Source organism: Saccostrea cucullata, unplaced genomic scaffold, assembly GCF_032062105.1.
Source record: "Saccostrea cucullata isolate Sc308-1 unplaced genomic scaffold, CSIRO_AGI_Scuc_v1 ctg68, whole genome shotgun sequence".
Classification (NCBI taxonomy): domain Eukaryota; kingdom Metazoa; phylum Mollusca; class Bivalvia; order Ostreida; family Ostreidae; genus Saccostrea; species Saccostrea cuccullata.
In genome coordinates this window covers 797,206-819,459 of record NW_026939588.1, presented here as the reverse complement: position 1 = coordinate 819,459, position 22,254 = coordinate 797,206, and the positions used below count along the sequence as shown (strand labels likewise).

The 22,254-nt window shown below is 32.1% G+C and overlaps 1 protein-coding gene and 1 pseudogene across 1 annotated transcript in view; one reads left to right on the top strand and one right to left on the bottom strand.

Moving 5' to 3' along the window:
• LOC134253414 (uncharacterized) overlaps positions 1-22,254 on the bottom strand; it is a 230,129-nt gene that overhangs the window by 70,061 nt on the left and 137,814 nt on the right. The window lies entirely within an intron of this gene.
• On the top strand, positions 283-22,114 carry LOC134253407 (uncharacterized; annotated as a pseudogene).

Below are 22,254 nucleotides of genomic sequence, written 5' to 3'. Positions count from 1 at the left end.
CAGTCAGGTCTTTAGTAGGTCCCCCATAAAAGCTGTTGTTGCCAGATTGCTTGTTTACAGACAAATTAAGATTAACGAAATTCTCATTCTTTTAAGTTCTTTTCGAACCAATCTGTCCTTGAAAATGGGAAACTTAATATTAATGAATCAAATAAAATCATTATCCGATGTTCTTTTCAAATTACATCTATTCCGGGAACTTTCATTTTGAGTTTTATGTTGTCATCCGGATAAGTTGATACTGTTCGGTTTTTTATTTACAACAATTGTATACTTCCTGTTTTGAGTGGGATGTGTGGCAAAGTTGTAAAGATGTTTAAAAGTTTCTTTTTCTCTGTATTTGTGTGTGTCCTTTTAAATTTGACGTTATTTGTACATACTTTAGAAATAGACCTAACGGTAGACGTAAAACCAGGCTATGAAGAGTGCTTCTTCGAGGAGATTAAGAAACCCACGAGTTTGGAAATTGAGTATCAGGTATGATACGAACCCAGTAGGCCTACATATACCCTTCTAATAAATATCTTAGCTTTGTGTGAAGAATTTAAATGTGTCTGAGAAAGAAAAAAGAAAAGCGTTTTAAAGAAACGATATGATTTTGAGTGTCTAGTGATGAAAGTAATAAGAGTAAAACGAACAGGTCCAGCACAATCTCTTGATTAAGCTATACAGCTTTTAAAAGTTATATAGCTTTATTAAGGTATTCAAAATAGCTTGATAAAGCTATTTATTTGCAGTTTTTCACAAAAACGTTTTTTGCAAGAAATTAAAAAAAGTCGCAAGTATTTGACTTTTCATCAGGTCCAGTCCAAAGACTATTTCTACCTACATAGCTATTAATAGCTACCTAGGTATTTAAAGCTACCAAAAGTAGCTATTTTTACCTACTTTCTGCTTTACTTGCATTTTGTGGCCAAATGCAGGAACGGCGCAACATGGTGAGCACAAAATTTCTTGATACAGTCACACTGATGATGGATATGACAAAAATTTGGCCAAAAAATGATGACTTCGTATATTATCAATTTTGCATAGAAACTAATGTAAAATTGCCGATTCAGGAAGTAATCATGTTTTGGACAAATTTTGTCGTATTCATCAGTAGTGTGATTGTATCAAAAGATATGGTATTCCCCGTGTTGCGCCGTTTGGTCATTAGGCTGCAAAATGCAGAAATTATAAAAAGTAGGTAAAAATAGCTACTTTGGGTAGCTTTAAATACCTAGGTAGCTATTAATAGCTATGTAGGTAGAAATAGTCTTTGGACTGGACCTGTTCATATATGTACTATGGACTATCAAAAATACAACCTAAATCATAAAAAGTTTTCACATTGCTGCTGTTGCATACTTTCAAGCAAAATATGAATTTCCATTGTTTGAGTAACTGTCCACTACTTTGTGTGCGGTGAGGCGTGGGTAAGTATGATTGCTTCTCATTGTGCTGAACTGTTACCAAGCAATTATCCTACATGCATTGTATTCAAGAGATTGTGTCGGACCTGTTTAAAAAAAATTTACTAAAATTTACTGAGATGGTTTGAATGAATCATTCAGGTAATAGATGGTGGTGATTTAGATATCAACTTCATGGTGACGTCGCCTCATGGTAGAATCATGGTATCAGAGCTTCAGAAATCGGATGCAGTTCACAAGTAAGTAAAACCACTTAACAGAGTGATCAGATTGGTACTAAGGTGCTGCACTTACATGTAAATAGAGAACCTATTATGAAGGAACCCGGGTGGTTTCACCCTGATTCCCTGTTCGCTTTGAGTGGTTTGGCCCCAATTACTTGTTCGCGCTGAGTGGATTCACGCCAATGGGTTTACCCATAATTAATGCATGCTTGTCGGGTAACAACGGATGGTTGTTTGATCAGTAGACTAATGATGAGCAGCTTAATAAAAATTAAATATGAAAGGCCATCCTTGTGCATTTTACATGTATCTAGGCAATATACCAACTATTTTTACAATGGCTACATGTAGCTAGTATCCATTGTGCATAAACTATAACTAATTTCTAATTTTCTTATGTTAAACTAAAAAATCCAAGGGAAATAAAATGTGGATGGTGCGACCGTTAGGGCGAGCGCAGATAAGTTTATGATCCAGGTTTCATTTAAATCGGGCTCGTCAAACCGCACGTGACATTGCATCTAAGACTCTGACGTCACATGACGTCGTATGCATGTTGCTTTACCAAACCGAAGCCTAAACAGAGCTGATTGTAATAAAGAACCGTTTTATTGACTATTTTTCTGCAATAAAATCATTCAATCAAGGCAAGTTTATAATTCGTTTAACTTTTTGTTGTTATTCTAACGATAACTTTGTTTTAGCTTTTCTGCACGAATCGATACATTGCAGGTCCAAATTACTGTGCAAAAAAATTCTATCAAACGAATGTGCAGTAGTCCAATTTTCTCTTCGCCCAGGTGTTGTCGTTAGAGCTCGCAGTGACGAGCCTCGCTTCATGACTCTTGCTGCGCTTGCTATTATATTTATTTATTTATTCAGGCCCTATTTATTTGTCTATTTTTAAAAAAAATGAATCGCTATACGTTGCATTAGATTTCATGATGAATTAATTTTTTATTCGTAAAGAATATCACTTTATATCAAATATTGAATGTTGTTTAATTATCTAAATACCACTGTGTGTAAATCTCTTAATAGGAAAACATATAAATTTATTACCTAGGCTAGCTGTAGTTAAAGGGAGCAAAACCACTCAGCATGAAACCACTCGGCGCAAACACGTAATCGGGGAGAACCCACCCGTTACCTCATGAACAAATCATTTTTTTTTATGGATCTAGGAAGAATAAATCAATATAAGCTGTTATGAGACCTGTCTTCTCTCCTTTTAAAGTACAAAAAAGGGGAAAAAAATGAAAAAGGGAATGAGAGCTGTAAATGTTAATCCCTGAAAGTTTCTGTATAAAATTGGAATGATATTGATTCTGTATAAAATTGGAATGATATTTCTGTAAGGCACAGGTGTATTAACGTGGACTATTATTCTCATTTTAATTTTCCTAATTTTTCTGCAGGCTTGATGCCACAGAGGTGGGTGTTTACAAGGTTTGCTTTGACAACTCATTCAGTCATTTTGCAAGAAAGCTGGTCTTCTTTGAAATCATGGCTGGTGATGATGATGAGGACGAAGAAGATGATCTAAAGAAAGACTGGAAGGCGGCTCAGGAGGAGCTGTCGTCTATTGTAGACATGACTCTGGAAGATTTCAAGGTATAAAAATTAACATGTTGAAAATCATATATATACTGAGTTGGACATTTCATCCCTAATTAATTCTCATTTATGTTAAGAAAAAAAAGTGTGTGTATTGATGTCTTTATTGCAAATTGTTATTAACATTCTTAATTGTGTCTGGTTTTCCTGTTTACTGGATTTTGTGAAAGAGCACCTTGTCGGGGATGTTCACTCCCCTATGGCTTGTGATTCCACCTCCATTTTTAGAGGTCCTTGTTTGCTCTTCTCACAATTGTTTTTGTTTAATTGGACTTTTTAAAATGGTAACTGTTCCTTATCTTCAAATTTCATGTTAAGTACCAAATGCCAAAAACTAGATCTAATTCTTGAATATAATCACTTGACTGCAGATGGGGGAAACTTTGCTTGCCAAAACATTTTAAGCCTCTGTAACAGTTTCCACAACTTGATTATAATAATTATCAGAATACTTTACTTGTCATTAAGTTAGATAACTTTAAGATAACTATTGTGTTGATTCATTAAATGCCTTGTATTGCAGAGATTGCTGGATAATGTTAACAATAATCTGGATAAAGCTCGTTGATCAGCAAGTCCTGAGGAACTACGAGGCTCGAGATCGCAACCAACAGGAAAACAACTTCCAGCGCGTGAACTTTTTCTCTGGAGTACAAGTGTTTATAATGTTGTCTGTAGCTTTAACCCAAGTTCTTCTCATCAGGAGTTTATTTGATGATAAAAAGAGAGTACAGATGAAAGCTAGTACCTAATGATTATTTTAACAATAGATTATTTATAAGGTTATATAGGTCTTATTGTATGAAGTGTGGCCATTTTCAATCATTTTGAGGTTGGTTTGAGGATTTTCCATAAAACTTTTGTACACTTTCTTTATAAAAAAAATAATTTAAAACAAAACTGAAGACTAATCATAAACAAAAAATCATTCTTTTCTCTTTATGTAAACAAAGATTGAACAACTCACTACATTTCAAAAATAATTTTAGAACTAGATATCATAATATGTAATAATCAATTTCTACTAGTTGGTGAAATGAAATATTAAATGATAACAGTATCTGGGGACATGGCATTTATAGATGTGTTCAATTTATGAACAAGTTAGAAAGTGAGTCTATTATGTGTTCTGTCTTTCAACAAGTATTTGTGTGAAATATTCATATTTATATATATGAACAAATAGTGTACTAGCAAAGGTGTGAATGATAGATAGGTATAAATCACAACAGAAAGAAACAATTTACTGAAAAAAGTTTGTCAATGGGGATTTATGTGAAGAACATACACAAAGATGCTGAATGATAAAACTCATATTCATATATATTCATGTAATATATATTTTGTCTTTTAAGTTTCAGTTCAGTCATTCACTTACTGGAAATATCCACTACTTATTATGGTCATGAAAGTCCAACTATTGAGCAGCTTTTATTGGTTATATGAAATGTCTCATTAAAATTGTACATGTTCCAATGATTACATGTATTTGTTTAATGATGAGAAGAATGTGAATCTATACATCAATGTATTGTAAAGAAATTTAGTTTGTATTGCTTATCTTAGGAAAGGAAATCTTTTCATAATTTTAATGATATTTTGAAGATGAGATCCCCATTCATTTATACAGAGAGATTTTTTTCTAACAGAGCTTTGGAACATATTTTTGATAATGGTAAATTGAATCTTTCTTTCTGTTACTAAAAATCTAGTAAATATCAAGAGTTTTCTCTCTTTATCAGTGAATACATGAACAAACTTTACGTCTGTTATTCATCACTTGATTTTGCTTTGATGTGTTAAAGGATTTTTTAAAAAAGAAACCTGCATGAAAATTTAAAACTTAGAGTAGTATAACTTCTGATGAGAAGAAAGTGGGTTACACTAACTGCATTCTCAGTATAACCTTAGTGAGAAGAGAGTGTATGAAGATGTAAAGCATTTTTGAGTGCTAATATTTGTTGTTAATGACTGAACTGTTTTCTATTTACTTTTATTGAGCTTATGCTTCATGGTTGATTATACTGATTATCTTTAACACATTGTCCAGATACAATGACGTCTTGTATATTCTATTCCTTACATTTAATTATTATGACTTTGATTTTGAATCAAAAGCAATATTTTCATTGTTTTTCTCAGTATAGATATTCATAAAGAAATCCATTCATGTGTGCACAAATTTTGTATCTTATTCTTTTGTTAAGATTAACAATCCATGTGCTGTAGAAAGGTTTAACAATAGACATATATGCTTAGTTCAACCTTTTCCATTCTCAGCTTAAAACCACTGTACATTTGCTGTTTTTATATGTATACTCAAATTTATATCTGGCTCTGGGGAAAAATTTTCCCCTTATTAGTGCTAAATGTGCATGAACAAAATTTACCACATACATTGCCAATATTATCAAATGCTCGTCTTTCTAACTGTACAGAGTGGATAGTGTTTCCTTCTAAGACACTGCTTACTGGTTTCTCTAGATAAAATTTAAATTATCAGCATTTCGCAAGAGCATTACATGTATTTTTAATGAGATTGTTGTATTTCAATGATCACAACGTATTATTTTGCTGACTAAGTGATTATACAATTATATACTGGTGTATACAAAAATGTTTTAGGTATTTTGATACATGTTATGACATAAGTGCTTCTGAAAGAATGAAACCTGTATACATTTTTACAAACACTATTTAGTTTTCAATGCTTGAATGTACATTTTCTACTTTTTTATGAAGTTTGTCTTAATTAAGTAAGAATCTTGTAGTCTAATCACTATGCAATTAATTTGATCTTTCTCTGAATCAATGTATTCTGATTCTAAGGTATGAGTATTTGAGACTTTGTGATCAATTTTTTTTCTTAATTAATGGTTTTGGTTTTGAGAGAGATAGTTTCTGTTCTTTGTAATTATGCACGGTTTTTGAAGAATTCATGTGTAAATGATGTTACATGCAAGCATGTTTATGATTTTTTTTACAATCAAAAAATAAATTTTAAAAACGAAGTATTGCTTTGAGTTCAAATGAATATACATGTAGTGTTATATCAGGTTAATAACAAAACCAAATGTATAAATGTATAAATCAGAGAGAGAAGAAGAGCTATAAGAGCTGCAAATATGTTGCATTCTCAATTTTTTTTTTTTTTGAAAGGGGGGGGGGGGGGGTACATTACTGCAGCTAAGAACAACTAAGCTGCAGCTAAGAACAAGTTAATGAAGCAAGAATATCAACGGTCTTTGAACTCATCATTTCGTAAGTTCTATGGTCAATATAATGAATTTGTCAGCAAATACAAATGCTGACTGACTTTTTCATACTGATTGCTAGGCTATCATTATTTACACACAGAGTTGTACACGGATTTTTTTTCCTTTTTTTCCCGATCATGAGGAGGAGCACACGGTGATTGTGACCGGTCGGCAGGGGATGCTCATTCCTTCATGCGTGGATCCTGATCCCACCTCTCATGCTTTGGTTGTCTGTGTTTAATGAACTTTTGAGCTCGAATACTGTTAGTTATCTCCACATATTTCATCCTCATCTTTTTATTAATTAAAAAAATTGCCGATAATTCAATTTATAACGAACCTTTTTTCACAAAATTTAATATATAATATAAGACAGTATGGTCTTGCAGTATAGATAAATTGGGAAATAATTTACCTTCGTATTTAGAAAATATAGCAGTGCAAACTGCACTATTATATACAGTTTACTGTTTAGCAATGTTATAGTTTTATCTGTTGTTTTCGATAAATTTATCAAAGAAAGTATTAAAGAGATTGTATTACTCATCCCACACTATAAGTGAAAAACAATTTTATAATTGTCCGATTGTAATCTTGATGCGCTTTTCATAAACTTATGTAGAAAATAGAAATTGCACAATCGAGTTTTAATATTCGATATCAAATAAAACTAAATGTAAAACATTTATCAAATAAATCTAAGATAGTGTAGACAGGGACCTCCTCTGTAAAAATCTTTAATATAGAGTCAGTGTTTTTCATAAAGATCTAGCAGAAGCCCTCCTGCTTTTGCAATGACTGATGCGTTTAGTTGGTATATGGTGTAACGAAACCAAGTAAGTGTCCAGTTTTCTATTTTAAGATCGTGCAAAACCTTTGAACAACTAGTCTGGAATTAATTTTGAATATTTCAAACATTTTCATTGTTTATTACACTGCGTCATTAAGAAAGTTAGCAATATTCCATTTCCCGAGATCGGTGAGGGGGGGGGGTCAACAAAATTTAGGCTTTTATCTTAAGTCTAAGACCGTGCTTTAATGTAGGACTATTTACATTCAAAACTTAAGACCGTTTCAACTACAATTTTTAAAAAGATTTCGCAATTTTAGCAAAACTTTCTCAGTTTATGGTCTTGGCCGGTAGAGGTGACTTAAGTATATCTTAACTTTCTTGTACATATATTTAGACTTATTTAATGTTGACTTTTGATGTTAAAACATTCCTCTATTCATATTATGCATTAAAGGAAATAATTATCTCTATTTGACGCTGATTTAAGAACTTTATTTTTTCGGATAATGGGGGGGGGGGGGGGGGCTGATCAGTTATTCCAATATCACTTCCAGCACAGCATACATGTACATGTTTTTGAAATACGAAATTTAACTTTAGGGATACGTCTGAAATTCATGTTTCATCAACTTGTTATAGAAATAAATTGAACACAGTTATAAACCATGGATCGGTATGTTCACTGCGAAATTATGAGTTGAAATAATTTGTTAAAAACAGAAAAGAAAGAGTGTGTGATTAAAGCAGTAATAAAAAAGTATCTGTAAAGTACGTAGAATAAATGTAGAATGCAACAAAGGCGGATTTAGGCAGGGTTCACTACAACCCTAAACAGAGAGAGAGAGAGAGAGAGAGAGAGAGAGAGAGAGAGAGAGAGAGAGAGAGAGAGAGAGAGAGAATTGCTGATAAGTGGAGACATACGAAAAAAATATCCGAAAATTTTTTTGTTTCTTTGATTAAATTGCAAATGAGTATATCATAACACTTCTGCAGTTTTTGCTTCTGATATATATGGCCTGATCGCGGGCCAAATTCAAAATGTATTTTTCTTTTTTAGAGTTTCAATTTCAAGTGGATAGGCGGTCGATTATCTTTTTTGTCTGCGATAATAACAGAGTAAGTGAACATTTTTCAAAACAAAAGGGTTACAATACATAAACTGAAAACATCTAAGGTGATAAAACAATTGTCGTGAACATTTACAATGAACCACAAATCGCCACTTTCTGACCGTGCGGTATTTGTTTTCAAACATTCCGTATAATTTATAACATAATTATAATTCTAATACGAAATCTAATCTAACATAACTTAAACCGATAGGTGAGATTAACTTTAATATGTAATTAATTAAAACCCTAATTGAATCACTTTTAGCAATATATCTATATAAAATCAAAAACCATAGGTTGCCTAATATGAAATATTTTTAACATAAGTTTGACTTCGCTAAGACAGGTCCTAAGTTTATGTCTAAACCGTACTTACGACCCTACTTAAGTCAAAAACTTAGCAAGCTTTATGTTACGAGCCCCTGGTGAACTTAAAAACAATCAAAATTTAGATTTTTATCATTTTGAGTTTTATTTAAGAATTTACCTTAAATATTGCAATGTACAGGATATTTACATTCAAACATATGATTTTTTCATTATTACAATTTTTAAAAAGTTATATTGGTTTGAAATTTTGACATAAGCCTGTTCTCAGTTTATGGTCTTGGGCCAGTCCTGGTGATGGAAAATGACATCTTGCTAATTTTCTGAGTGATATAGCTTTGAAATGATTTATTACATCCATCGATGTAAAAGAAAAATCTAGAGAATTACTGATAATCGTGAATTAGTTTTCGAAATAAGGGTAAATCTTTTTGACTTAAGTACAACTAAAAGACCATATAAAACTCTTTTTAGGGTTTACGGATAATTGAAAATTAGTTTCCGAAGAGTCTAGGATAAGGTTATTTGGCTTATGAAATATACGGAGATAACGAACAGTATTCAATATCAGTGAAATTTCATCAAACAATACCAAGCAGGAGCAAAGCAAACAAAGACCTCTTAACATGAGAGATGGGATCAGGTGCCATGGAGAAGTGAGCTCCTTTATTGACTGGTCACACGCGCTGTGTGCTCCTTATATATAACTTATTTAACGGAAAAATCCGCCGGCAATACAATATGGGAAATAATGGCCTAACGATTATTATAAACAAAGCTCATTCAGCATTTGACTTAAATGATATATTGTGTTTGCTGTAAAAAAGTCTTTGTATTGGCCATATAACCAATGACATGATATGACCTTGAACGAGACTGCTGATATTCATGTTTCATCAACTTGTTATAACTTACCTCTTTTAGAAAGTGTTCGAATTCGAGGAAATTCATTACATCTAACGATTTGATTTAATATTGGAAAAAAAGCAGCGGGTGATTCAACTAGTTTTATCACTTTTCAGCAAAAATACTAAACCCATTTGCAAATCTAATATGAAATAAATTACGCCCATGATGCAATTATGTATTCCAAAACAATTTTTAAAAATAATTACTAGAATATAGACTATCAAAATGAGCTAAATTGATAATAATCAAACTACTTAAGTAAGCCCGTATCCTAATGTTTTACAAAAATATCAACTGCTGTTGAAAGAAATTTTACATCAGACTTGAATTCAGCATTCAAAATTAAAATTTAAAATTGCGAATTTTTTCAAAAGTCATTAACATCATGACCCTGGTGGACACGATATTACAGATGATACAAATATAGTTAATAGTGAGGACCAAAAATTGTTATCTTAAAATGTTCTAAATAAAGGGAACCCGAAACTGGCGTCGAAATGTCATAAATATTATGGATTTTGTTGAATATTATCGCCTGACGATTGGCCAGATATGAAAAAGAAGTTGACACGTTGTCAGAATGGATTAAATGTATCAGGTCCATGTTGAAATCGCGTATCAAAAGATTGAGGGGCAAAATGAAAACCATTTATACTTCTGCATGTATTCAATGATCCAGAAGAGAAAAAAGAATTAGATAGATTACATGATCAGTATGTACTGGTCCCTGCTGACAAAGCAGGTAACAACATTGTTTGGACTAGGTGTTAGAAGGAGCGTTTGTAAGGCTCACTAAATAAATTGTATATTAGAAGAACTTGGATTTAATTCTACAAGTGATAATCCAACTTATACTCATAGTTCCCTTTTTAAGGAAGAAATTCTTCAAAATTATATGTCAGTTTTGAATATTTTTAATATCCCGAAGAACTAAAATGAATTTGAACTACCATATGTATATTGGATTCCGAAACTTCATAAGAATCCTTACAAACAAAGATACGTTGCGGGTTCCAGTAAATGTTCAACTAAGCCTCTTTCTTTACTCCTCACTAAGATATTGACAGTAGTGAAGGAAAAACTTCAAGAATACTGTGCAACAATATGTTCTAAAGTGGTGTGAATCAGATGTGGATACTAAAAAATTCTAAGGAACTTTTGGACATTTTAAAATCACAAGATTTTACCTAAATCAGCAGCTTAAAAACTTACGTCTTTTCAACTTTATACACAACCATTCCCCACGATAAATTAAAGTAAAGGCTTTTTAATATCATCGACAGCTGCTTTTCAATAAAAATGAAACTCGTAAATTTAGTTACCTGGTCATTGGTCATTTGCAAAATATTTTGTTATAACACATTCTGATTGCACAAACAAGTTGACATCAAAAATACGCTTGAGTTTCTGATTGACAATATCTATGTGGTTTTTGGAGACCAGGTCTTCCAACAATCTATCTGATTTTCCATGGGTACCAATTGCGCTCCGTTAATAACGAACATATTTTTGTATTCATATGAAGCAGAATTTGTGCAAAATCTTATGTGTGAAAAGAATAAAACACTTGCTGTGGTCTTCAATTCGACATTTAAATATATCGACGACGTATTATCAATTAACAACGGCAATTTCCATTCCTACGTCGATGCGATATATCCTGGTTAACTTGAGATAAAAGATACCACAGAGACTGACACATCTGTTTCATGCTTGGATATTTTACTTGAAAAAGACGTTAATGGTAACCTAACAGCCAAGCTATATGATAAACGTGACGACTTTGACTTTTCTATCGTCAACTTCCCTTACTTATGCAGCAATATACCTTATCACCTATGTTCGGAGTTTATATATCTCAGTTGATTCGATACGCAAAAGCATGCTCTACGTATGAACAATTTCTAAAACGAGGTAAATTATTGACAAACAAGTTGATAAAACAAGAATATCAGCAGTCTCATTTAAAGTCATCATTTCGTAAGTTCTATGGTCGATACAATGACCTTGTCAGCGAATACACAATTTATCACTGAGTCAAATGCTGACTGACGTTTTTCATACTTATTGTTAGTCCATTATTTATACACTGAATTGACGACGGATTTTTCCGTTATTTCCCGATCAAGACAAGGAGCACACGGTGGCTGTGACCGGTCGGCAGGGGATGCTCACTCCTCCATGGCACCTGATCCCAACTCTGATGTTTTGAAGTTCTGTGTTTGCTCTGCTCTTAAATGGAGTTTTGAAATTGAATACTGTTCGTTATCTCCATATCCTTCATTCACTTTATATATCCATTCCTCAAGATAAATTAAAAACTAGACTTTTTGAAATATCATAGAAGCTGCTTCTTCAAAGAAAAGTGAAAATAGGGAAAAAAAATCCATCTTATAAATGAAAAAAAAAAAAATTAAAGCGCACACTGATTCTCCACATAGGTAACCTGAATTGATATCAAAGGTATGATGGAGTTCCTCAGTGACTACATTTATGTAGTCTTCAGAAACCAGCGCGCTAGGATACTAGTATTCGACGCATGTTGGAATCTCGATGGGTACTAATCAAGCACCTTTATAAGTTGACTGATTATTATTCTATGAAGCAAACTTAATTTTAAAAAATTAACACGAGAAGAAGAAAACACTTGCTTAGACTTTCAATTCGTCATTTTGACATATCAACGAGGCATTATCAATTACCATTTTAGTTACAAGTATTTTCATTTATATGTTGATTCAGTATATATCCTAGTGAACTTGACATTAAAGACACCAAAAAATCTGCCACATCTATTTCATAATTGGATATTTTAATGGCTATAGACGATAAAGGCCAACTAACTAAACTGTATTTAAAAAAATTAAAATAAAAAAAAACCCTCCTGATTCCACCTCTTGGATATTCAGGGATCCGTGTTTGTGCCTTCTTCACATGCTGTATTGTTTGAAGAGTTTTTGAGATAGATCGGAGATTTTTTATCTTTTAATTTCCTTTTTCGTAAATTTTTAACGAGTTTTCGCTAAAATATTTATGTTCAAAGTAAAAAAAAATGCCTGATGATTCAGTAAGATTTTAAAACAAGGATTATTACACGGGTTTTTGTCCTTGCTAGGCTCACCTTAGGACAGTTGTTTTATCGTTTGACACAAGAACGGTAACACCCAGCTAAACTCATCGCCCCAATTTAAAATGTCTTATTCGACAGAAAAATTATACATTGCTTAGAGAAAAAGACAAAATTATCTTGAAGTTTAGTTTCCTGATGTGAAAGAAAAACAATACACAATCTCAAATAATGTCAGTATCAAATGATAACAAGACTGGAATATGTGTGTCCCATCTCTAGTATTTCAGTAAGTTTAATACTTAGAACATGTAGAAGTCAATATGTTACATCCGCCAGGGTTGATAAAATGCTTAAGTGATTAGTAAAATACAGAAGTATTGCATTGTTTTAAGGAGAAATAAAACACAAATTATATATACGGAAACAAAAAATAAGTGATATGTCACGTAGCATGATTTATCGTGTAAAATATTCAGTATTAGAAGGAAATTCACATATCTTCCCTTTTTAACTACAGATATTTTTTTTCGGAGATTCATTCAATTGCACGAGATGTGTGTTCTTGTTGTGTGTGGAGTATTGTTCTTGGTCACCAAAATAGTAAGTTTTCGTTTTTTAAATAAATTTATCTGTTTTACACAAAAAAAGTTTTGTCATGTCATGTTTAAGAACATTAAAACGACAAATGTGTTTTCACACATGTCACAGGAAGTGGTCACTTGTCAGAGCACGAGAAGAGCCCTGGAACCCATTCTTACTTGGCCTCAAGGAATCGTCCCATATGAAATTCCAGTGGATAGCTTTGGTAACGAGTTAAACATTTTATACATGTATAATGTATCATTGTCTATTAATAGATTTGTTGTTTACACCAAACCACAAACCATAAACAAAGATAAATTAAAGTGGGTGTCAATGACAGAACTTCGTATAATGATTGAAATATATGGAGATAACGAACAGTTGATTCAAGGCTAAAAGTATAAATAACATAAACAGATGATTTCCTTAAATAAAAACAAGATGGTTTTTGAAACACTGATGACACTGATGCCATTTAAGGCAACATTGCAAAGATTAAACTTTTCTTAAATGCAAATTTAATATATTGGTACCAAAAGTAAGTACGGAAATCCTCAAGGTCAAGGTCATTGGTATCCAATGAAAGGTCTTGCCACAAAAAATACATATGTAAAATATGAAAGCCCTAGCCTTAACCTTTAAATGGAAATTACCATTGTTAAAGTTATGGCCAAGGTTAAATATTTTTAAAAGTAGGTCAAACTCCAAGGTCAAGGTCAAAATTCTTGCTATCAAATAAAAGGTCTTTTCACAAGGATTATATATGTAAAGTATGTAAGCACTAGCCCTAACCCTTTAAAAGTAATGGTCAAGGTTTGCTTTTTTAAAGTAGGTCAAACTCCAAGGTCAAGGTCAAAGTTCTTGGTATCCAATGAAGGGTTTTTTTCACAAGGGTTACATAAGCGAAGTATGAGATCACAAGCCCTTAGTATTTAAAGTTATGGCCAAGGTTAAATTTTTTCATAAGTACAAAATTCGCCAAGGTCAAAACGTCAAGGTTTTTGATATCCAATGAAAGGCCTTGCCACATAAAAATACATATGAAAAGTATGGAAGCCCTAGCCCTAACCATTCAAAAGTTATGGCCAAGGTTAAAGTTTTTTTAAAGTAGGTCAAACTCCAAGGTCAAGATCAAAGCGTCAAAGTTCTTGATATCATCTGAAAGGTCTTGTCACAAGGATTCACAAGGATTAAATATGTGAAGAATAAAAGTCCTAGCCCTAACCCTTAAATAATGTGGTCAAGGTTTTTTTTAAAAGTAGGTCAAACTCCAAGGTGACGGTCAAGATCAAAGGGTCAAAATTCTTGGTATCCAATGAAGGGTCTTTTTACAAGAATTACATATGTGAAGTACGAAAGCCCTATCCTTTACCGTTCAGAAGTTATGGCCGAGCTTAAAGTTTTTTTTACAAGTACAGAAATCTCCAAGGTCAAGGTCAAAAGATCAAAGTTGTTGGTATCCAATTAAAGGTCTTTCAACAAAAAATACATATGTGAAGTATAAATGTCCTGTCTAGTGTTCAAAAGATATAACCAAAGTAAAAGTTTGGAATTTTTGTGTAAAAGTGGGTCAATCTCCAAGGTCAAGGTCAAAAGGTCAAATTTGGTGTTACCCAAAGAAAGGTCTTGTCACAAGGAATACAAATGTGAATACAAGTTGATGAAACAAGACTATCGAAGTTATTGACAAACAAGTTGTTGAAACAAGAATATCAGTAGTCTCGTTTGAAGTCATAATTTTGTAAGTTCTGTGGGCGATACAATGACCTTGTCAACAAAAACAATTTATCATTGAGTCAAATGCCTAACTGACAATTTTCATAGTAATTGTTAGTCCATTATTTATACGTAGAATTGTCGACGGATTTCAGTTATATCCCAATCATGACAAGGAGCACAAAGCGGGTGTGATCGGTAGGCAGGGGATGCTCACTCCTCCACGGCGTCTGATCCCACGTATGATTTTAAAAGGTCCATGTTTGCTCTGTTCCCAAATTTGTTTTGTTTATGGACTTTTGTGTTTGAATACTATTTGTTATCTCCATATCTTTCATTCATTTTATTTTTCTATTTTTTTTACAGACGTATTTTTAGATATTATGTTGAAATGTTAATGTTTATTTCATATTCAAGAATTAATTTTAGTTTCACTTTTAATGCCCCTATAATTGAAAATTCGTAGGTAATATGGTTTTTGCAGTGTCTGTCTGTCTATCTGTCTTGGGTCTGTTAATTCATAAAATATTAACTATGACTTTAATTTTTGATCGGTTAAAACTATGGATTTCATATCCCTGTGACGAAATTTTTCTCAGGGTATACTAGCATATTTAACCACTTGACAATGGTGTCTGACCCGCTTGCAAAAAATTATCAAACTTCTTTCTTCCACGGCTTTCAACTGGTTGTAGCTATTTGCTTTACTTGTATTTCGAAACTGATTGTTCTGTTAAGACCTATGTTCTTTGGGATTCAAGATATTTGAACCTGGGGTTTGACCCACTTTTAAGAATTATTAACATTGATCATAACTATTGAATATTTGACATAGGGCCGTAATAATTCACAGTTGTATTTCTTGTAACAACCTTTGTCAGGATAGCAGAAATTTTGTCCTTTTATCGGTGATATTGGAGTTTTATCTATTATTGGAAAACTTAAACCAAATTGGACAAAACTTATGACTTTGTATCATATCTTTGTGACAAGACTTTTCTTCGGAAACCAGAACTTGAACTTGGAAATGGATCTTCTTTTGTCAGACTCCAACCTTTGCCACAAATTTCGAACAATTATTGACAGGGTTTTAATACTTGGTACTTCACATATGTATTTCTTAATCTTATTATCATGCCTCCCATTTGGTACCTTATTTACTCTTCGATATTGACATATGACTTTGATCCAATTTTGGAATAAAAACCTTGGCCATAACTTTTAGATAGATTTTTATCTTATTTCACATGTATACATGGTTTTTATCAAGACGAGTCCTTTCTTTCTGTTTCTTCATTTTTGATCTCTTGACTTTATCCTTGGAGTTTGACAGGCAAATAAGGAACTTTAACCATAATCTGTTGTACGGGGGCATTCTTGTTTTACAAACAAATCTTCTTTCAGATAAGCAAGCGAGAGCTTTAATTCGGGTTGCCATGAACAGATGGGAAAAAGATACATGTATTAGATTTGTTCCAATTTCTAAATCTGAGAGAAAACCGGCATTTTACATCAAATTCTACAACTCCACTACGTATGTACATGTAGCTAGCATATCCTACTGATTTAGATTATCAAGCGTTCATGACCCACGACTGATTAAAATTAAAACAGTTAATTTTATAAAAATATATTCATCCCATGAAAGTGTTACCTCGGTTTTCGGTGATCTTTATTTACTTGTACTATGAAAGACAAGAGTCAATTAGTTTTGGATGCCTTTGAAAATGTCCATAGATCCAAACTAATTTCAACAGATTATATTTTTGTCAAGCAAAATTAGTCCATAGAAAAATATTAATTCTACAACACAAAGATACTTAATTCAGCTTACTTTAATATGCATATGATTTTCCCCTTTTACATGGTTTTGTCATGAGGCAAGCAGATAATTCTACTAATCAAAACTGTTAACGAATAGCTGTTGCATTGCCATTTGACCTTTTCACATAATTATTATCATGCAAATATAATTACACGTAGTTAATTAGACCTGCATGTTTCCGAAGTTGTTTTTCAGATATCGGTAGAAGTGAAAAACAACATCCTCAGTTACTGGGGCTCAGTAAAGGTTGTATGTCTGTGAGTATTGAGTAACTCTTTGTAATTTTATATATAGAACCGTCATATGAAGTGGTTTCCTGTGCTACTGACCATTTTATAATTCCGTATATTGTTTTGGATTCTAGATTCCTGTTATTCTACATGAACTTGGTCACGCTCTTGGAATGATTCACCCTATGTCACGTAATGACCGAGACTCTTACATTGACGTCAGAACTCAAAACGTTAAAACTGGCGCCGATCGAAATTTCATGACCATGAGAGAGAGAGGATATATGTATTTTACATTAAACGTGCCATATGACTACAAAAGCATTATGCAATACAGTCCTACGGTAAATATTTTCACTACATTCTTTAAACAGTACAATAAGTAAAATTTATGCTAAACATCATTATATGCTGTAGAAAATATTTGCAGATATGGTCCTGGAATGGAAACCCTACCATGGTTACACTGAAACCGGAATACCAGTCCATATTAGGGAATGCTGATGACGTCAGTTTCTATGACAAGTTATATATCCATAGACGTTATCTTTGTGGCTGTAGGTAGTCAATAAAACCTAGATTGGCTAGAACATAGAAGAACCAATAATAATTACAGAGTTTACATCTTTTTGTGAAGATATTTTGATACATGGCGTTTTTTCTTCCAGGGGTTTGTACCGGGTACTGTGAGAACGGTGGGATAGTCGGAGGGAAGTCTTGTAAATGTATCTGTCCTGATGGTTATCATGGTAGTTACTGCGAGAAACGCCTACCGGGAGTAAATAAAAGTGAGATTTTACATACCTTATATCTAATACTATACATATTTTTCAATTGAGATATTAGAATTTTTCTATTTTCGCATATGTGTATGCTCTGAGGGGTTGAATTACAAGTACAAATATATGACATTCACGTTAACAGTTGTAAATTGGAGATGTCGAACTGGATGGACTTTCAGAGGTGGAACGTGCTATAAATTTTTACCCAGTGTGACGTCATTATCCTGGAGACAAGCTCAGACGTTCTGTCAACAAAACAGTGGTTCGCTCCCTGTCATCAAAGATCAGGAAACATTTGTAAGATTTACTTTCTATTTCACATGAACAGAACAATTTAACCATAATCATTCAAATGAATAAATATTTGTTTAAATATCTACAGAACAGTTACATCAATTGTATTACTTGCTATACATATAACATTATAATTATGGTATACTCAAAACAAAGAATAATATCTAATTTGAAGATTTTATGAAGAGTGGTGATTTTCAAAACACCACCTAATGCAAAGATTAAAACCCACTCATCTACAACCAATGGTACAAAGACAACGTGTAATTTGGATTAAAAGAAGGAAATTCTTCCTAACGACAAATAATCATCGAATTTTATGTTTGACAAAAACACAAATTTAATATACATGTATTTTGTGTGAAGCATTACATGTACACGCTTATCACTATGCCCTACCTCTTGGATATATGGACATGCTTATGATACTCAGATAAACACCAATTTGCATCTTATTATTCACTACGCTTTCTTTTTCTATAGGATATAATGGCCGAACTCGTTTTAGAAAACAAAGAACTAAGTGCGATTAAGAGTTTTTGGTTGGGACTGAATTATAATAAAGCCTCAGAAAACTATATATGGACGGATGGAAATGAACTTAAACATCAAGAGTGGTTTGTAATAATACTCGTATAATATATATACTTGTAAAAACTTCAAAGTTCTCCATTTTTTGGCACCGTTTGACCATTCTTCAATTTCACAAAGCCAATGGTATATGATATTTATGACTGAGATCAAATGATTTGTTTCTGATGGAACTTTAAACTCTTCCCTGTTGTGTTATTAAAAATCATTTTAATCATTAGGCTGTTAAGTAAGGAGAAACCAGACATGCCCTGTGCTGTATTCAATGGAACAAATATAATCAACAGTGGATGTGAAAAACAATATCAGAATAGCGTTTTTTGTACTGCGCCATTTGGTAAGAATATGCTAATGTTCCGTCTCAATTATTTCAACAATAAGGCTTTGAATAAGAAATTGAATTATAATATTGAACTAATTTTTAATAAGGATTCATAATCAAGAAAACTAAAACAAGACAAGCTTGCAGTTGGTAATTTTGACCACGGTCGCAGACGACGTAGGGTATTTCCCTAAACAATCACAAAACTGGGTAGTGCTTTTGATTCTGACAAGACAAAATTAAACTCCTGATTGGGAATCCTAAAAAAATGAAGGTAAAAGCTACTTTCCATCCGCACATAAAGGTATCTTCTTAGATTACCAATATATAATTGATACATCATAACATGAAATTTGTAACGAATTGAAATTCCACTGACGATCGAAAGATTTCATGTTTTACTCCAACGACTTGTCATTTCTAATTCTAAACGAACAGAAACCATTTTTAGATTTTGAAGAAGAAGAAAACCCAAAATCTGCTTTTGTAAGTCATGCGAAATTCATACAAATTATTTTGCTATGTTCTAGTTTCTGACAAGTGGTATCTCAGTATGTTTTACATGTTCTGAGGGAATGTAAAACATGAGGCATGACTTTTTCAAGTGGAAAAGGATATTAATGTTATTCTTCCGACGATGCGCATAATTATGCACATGATAAATAAACTGTTATAAAAGTTTATATGATTGACAGAGAATATAAACAAAGTACACTTGATGTAAAAACATTAAAAAAAAAATCAGAGTAATTTATTAATTAATATATAACCAGATCTTTTCTCGTTTTCAAGAAAAAAATACCTTAAAATTGATCGTAATTATAATATAACGCAGAAACAAAATTTAGTTTCTCCCTAACAATTGCTCAAAGTTTAACAATGTATAAAATAATTTAAGAAGACAAGGTAATCTTCGTTTGTAGTGGATGAATAGTTTTTATCAGCATTTCGCGAGAAATTTCCATCGATCTGTCAAATTCGTCAACAGAATTTTCCAACCTTGTTTTCTTGTAGTATCAATGCTAGTAAAAAAAAATTATACAAAATATTAAGTTATATTTAAGATTTTTTATTGTGATATTGTGTGAATATAAAATATAATAGAAAGATGTTTTATTTTTAAAATTCCAAGAATACATGGGGTATTAAGTAGTTGGGTGGGAACCCCGTCCCTCAGCAACTGTGATTGATAATGATAGATTGTAAAAAAAAAATGAAATTGTATTTAAATCTAAAACGCTTTTATCAAAAGACAAAGACACATTTTACTATCTGTAATATATTTACGTCTTCTTTCTTTATATACATAATCTAGATCCGACATGTGGAGGAGTATATCAGCTGCATCAAAGTACTGAGGTGACGTCACCGAATTACCCGGATCTTCACCCGTCCGATATAACCTGTCAGTATGTGTTTAAAGTGAGTCTTCCTCATTTAATAAATCATAATTTGACCATCACAATTGAAATGCTATTTTTTTTTTTTACATTCAGTGAATTTAAAAAAACCTTTGTTTTCCTTCATAATGAGACTGTATTTATAAACCCTCATTCTATTGTGCCTATTCAGTCCGACTTTATTTCTTTACTCAGATTATAATTACCTTATGCTGTTGGAACATGAAAAAAAAATACATTGTACTGATTACTTATTATGCTTATAATATTTTTCAAAGAATATAACGTTAAAATTAATTTGTACAACATTTTCTAGATATGTAAGAAGTTATTTTACGTATAGAAAATCCTTTCTCTGTTCCCTTAATTTAGTCTTTTATTGAATTGCTGAACTCTCTTACAATTCCAAATCACAAGTTTGTTTGACATGATTTTTATGCTTAATATTGTTATAATTCAATAACCAGGTTTCGGATAATCGAAAGATTCAGTTGACTTTTCAAGATTTCTTCCTGGAGCATTCAGAAAACTGCAGGAATGATTATGTTGAAGTTCAGACCACTACGGACGTGTCAGTTCCAGGAAAAAGGTACACGTTTATACATGTAATTATTTTGTTCTTACTAGATTTATTCTTCCTCCAAGATTTGTACGGAATGAACATTGTAAAAAAAACTTTACATTATTGATAATATAAGAAAAACTCAAACTTAATTTGTAGAAGACCATGAACCAAATTGATTCGAAAGCGCAATAGATTAATGTTTGGGAGGTTTCATTTAAATTTGGTTTCTATGTTACCCCTAAGAAAAAACATTGTACTGAATATTTTATCTATTTTAATGTACCACTTTTTGCAATCATATAATTAGTGATTAGTGAATTTGGTATACATGTATTTTAAAAAGATTATTAAGACAAAGTAAATGATTTTACAAATGAAGCTTTATTTCCATTTCATGACAATGACAGATTGTTTTGCCTAAGATTCACCGTTATAATCCATTAATGTTGAAAAGTTTAAAGTGTAACGTTTAAAAATTATCAATCATACTGATCATATGATTAAAAAAAACATGCAGGAATAATAAAAATTTAAACGATCCAATACATCGTAGCCATTCGGTTTAAAGAAAGGTTATTTATATTTTAAAAATTATCCTTGATTTGGCAAAACACTTACTCATTTTTGTTTATTTTCAGATATTGTGGTACACAGTTATTTAATCAAACTCTAGCGTCGGATGGAAACTTTGCAATAGTTACCCTAAATACCAATTCAAAAATTCAGGGGAGAGGATTCAAGTTGGAGGCGTCTCCTGTTCTTGTATTCCGGAACAGTGGGACATCTCAACACTTCGCATTCACAAGAAACATTCGAATTCCTTTGTCATTTTTCAGAAAACTTTTTGAAAATTTACCAAGCCGACTTGGTGAAGGATAGTTTTTTTTTCACCAAAATGATTTTTCTGAACAATAATATATCAGAGTTTGATTATAATTATTTCATAGCAGATTTAGAGAAATTTTGTAGTAATATAGAATAGAAAAGATATAAATCATCTTGCAATGCTTTAACTGCAACGGACTTGCTATTCATGTAATAGAAATAGCCAGTATTTATCAAATAAATACAACAGGAAAAGTATTTTGCTTTCAATTTTCAGGCTGCGCAGTACAAGCAACATTTGTGTTGTTGCTGTAGGCCCATTATTGAAGTACTGTAGATACTTTTAAACACACAGCCATTTGTTATTTATTGCATTAACAGTCCATGAAAAATTGTTC